A 3,557-nucleotide genomic window follows, 5' to 3' on the forward strand; every position below is an offset into this window, starting at 1 on the left:
AACACTGTTTACTTGGTCGCTATGCGACGAAGTTCCATTCAACACAGTGTGACGTTCCCACGAACTCATCTCATTTTCCTGATTGTCAATATAGCCTACCTGATTACGAACGATGAATTGAATAGTGGAAAGGTACAAATACGTTTTTAAAAACATTTACTATCTGAGGTCTGAATGTTTATTTTTCATATGCACTCATTAATAGCCTAATTATTTGGCTAAAGAAATTTAGAAACAACCATGTCAAGTGTATGGTGTTTGTTAAAAGCATTATATAGAGAATATATAATAAAACAGCAGAACATTTATTCTTTTGTTAGCCCATCATCAACCTAAGCACACGCTCATGTCCAGAAAAAAATCATAATAAAAAAAAAGAAATAAAAAAAAAATGTAATTTCAACATTCACACTCCTCATCTTTATACTGGGAAAAACTTAAACCAAAGCATGGCCTGCATGATTTTTTCTCAGATTCATCCATGATTCATTTGTTTATTTATTAGAGTCAGAACATTTCTTGACAGGTGACTGCGTGATTGAGATGACCAATTAAATCAGCTGCAGGCCAGGGTTTCACTGGTTTGGAGGGAAAAACAAACATATCAAGCTCACATTTGGAACACAACTTATTTAGATTTATGGCTTTGATTTTTTGGTTTTCTGAAAATACATATTTCATATAAAAATTTAAAATAGTATTTTTGTGCATTTTTCATTACAATAAACATAATATTCTGTAACTTAAGTTCACTTTTTAAACTTTTTTCACTTCAGCAATAATTTGCCAAGTGTCGTCTTTGAAAAAGAGATCAAACTTAAGACTGCTCTAAAGCATTCCAGATTTACTTAGGCTAACAAAATTAAATTTGCTCAAAAAGTGAATAAATGATTATAACTACAGCGTAAATGTAATTTAGTACCATACAATTAAAAAATACAAAATATTAAATTAAAAACATTAGCTAAAATATAGTATTCATTTTACTGAAATAAAAAAAAAAATCTGTCATTTTTGACCCCCAAGAGAAGAGCACCAGAGGGTTAACTTTAAATGAAGAAGGTCAATTAGTGGTTAAAACACATGTACTGTCTACAGTGAGCTGGAGGATCTCATCAAGCTGTCGTCAGATGCTGAATTCCTCAAAGCTTCTTTGTTCATACCTGAATCATGAGCTCAGGTGTCTCAAAGAGGTCATTCTGAGATGTAAAAAAATAACTAAAGAGGGAAAGACACACACATACAAGAATCTTCACCTGTGATCATAATGTAATGGTGTAAAATGACATTTTATAATTTAGAGAGTCCAATAAATTGTGCATATACACAAGGTGTGAACAGCTGGCTATGTTAAACACCCATCACATCAATAAAAGTGGAAGCCTTTAAAAAGAACATTTGCCTTTTCTCTTAGTGTGACAGAGGGAAACCATCATGCTTTTTCCACAGACTCATGCATTCTTGAGATTAGTGCAAGAAAAGTGCAGCCTATGGCCTTTAATGCCACAGACAAAGGTATGGAGCAATTTATTTGTAAGGAATTTATCCCCTGAGTGTTCAATCAAAAAACTGTCTTCCCCAATCCCCATGATTTGAGGCCCATCATTTGTGTTTTTAAGTAAATAATCACAGTTTTCCAAAAAAAAAGTACAGTCAAGTCTCTCCATAAAAGCTGCTTTCTTCCAACTGTCATCGAAATGGATCTTAGCATGAGCTTTCATTTTCAACATGAACTCTTTTTGTTTTCTTCCTCTCTATAAATGCCAGTTTAAAGAGCTTTCTATTTAACTTTCCTCTGTGTGAACCATTTTACCTGTTATGTGGTATTTAAAAAAAAAAAGCTGTTCAATGTGCCGATGACCTAAGAAACAAGGGCTGTGGGCTCTGTTGGTGTGATGTTTTAAATAGGAAACCTTTGCTGAACTTCTGTGCAAACTTTGCAAGGCACAGACAGTTTGAAAAAGAAGTAATCCATCAATTTATCTCTGCATAAAGAGAAGGGGCAGGCATAATCTGAATATGAATGTGTTCACGTCAAAGTGAGAAAAGATAATTAAGGAGAGAGCTTGTTTTTAAAGCTTGAGATGAAAAGTGCGATATGTATTACTGAATAATTTGAAACAACAATGGAGAAACTCCCCAAGGACTGTTGCTCTTTTGTGCTTAGAAGCATTGGTTCTGTTTAAAGGACAGAATGTGCAGCTTCCAATCAAGTCAGGTTATGTTAGACTATTTGCCTGATCTGGCTTTCAGAATTCTAAGACACACAGCACAAAAGCTCTCGTTTGGATGATTTAGTTGGAATGAATGAATGAAATATGAATGAATGAATCATGAATGAATTACATTTTACTTGATCCATAGCTGAGAGTTCAAATTATTTCCTGTGCTTCCTTCTATTAGAACTTTAATATAATGGCACTATAATACAACATGCATCATCAACCAACTGAGATGGGAGCTAATCAAAAGGTTGAGACGTTAATGTTATTGTGTTATTGTTGTGTCATTGCTGCTGACTAAATAAATATGTGAAAAAAGAAAACAGCCTTTGTAAAGACGGAAGGTGAAATAGTTAGAACATGTCCATTGAAAATGAAATACAAATCACTGTGTGCTTTTGCGTCTTTTTTATTTCATTTGCTAAGTGCTACATTACCTCATGCTTTGGACCTCACAAAGGATTTCCCATAAATCTCCTGGCGGCTGAGAGTAATCGATCAGGCGGTTTGATTAACCTGTCTGAAGGGTCCTCCCACAGTACAGGTCTTTGCTGTTTCTGCGGATGGCTTGTTGGAAATGTTTATTGTCAGTTAGCCTGGCTGAGCTCAGACTGCAGAGGATAAATTCTGGGACCGACCTGCGCTGGAGGAACATCTCTGCATTCATGTTGAGCACAAACCAACAAACTACAGTGACATAAATTTGGTGATGGCGTGTGGTGGATCAATAGCGCTGCGAGTGATGCTTTTACTATTTGTCTCTTTGGTCACATGTTACTTCCTGCCCATCAGCATACCTCATCCACTTATACGACATATAATAATAAGTCTTGATGCTTTGCACTCGCTCTCATAGTCTGTAAGGACTTGCTCTGTGTGCCAAATGTGGATTTCACTTGAATGTCGCAGTGGTGCCCAGCAATCTGCAACACACTTGCGAAGCCATCTCGTCCCCATAATGGCCAATAATTGAGCAGAATCCATCACAGGGGCTGAAAATAGACTGCCATAATGGCCATAAATTGTAGCCCAGGAGAGATTAACACACAGAGCTGTGCCGACCCTGCTGTGCCTGAGAGTCTCCTGTACCTCCAGAGACAAGCCTGCCTCATTTTCCTCTCTGTCACCTGCTGATTTCACACATAGGGTCAGCGATTAAAATTATAGCTCCTAAAGCATGAGACCTTGTGCTCTTGGTGGGTGGATGTGAGGGAAGAGCTGTGCTATAGCCCCCCCCCCCCCCCCATCCACCCTCCCCCCCCCCCCACACACACAGTATACTGAAGTTGGCAGTGATATCTCACCTGTGCAGCACGTGGGGTTTAATTCTGTTGA

This window comes from Abramis brama (assembly GCF_963993115.1).
Source record: "Abramis brama genome assembly, chromosome: 3".
Classification (NCBI taxonomy): domain Eukaryota; kingdom Metazoa; phylum Chordata; class Actinopteri; order Cypriniformes; family Leuciscidae; genus Abramis; species Abramis brama.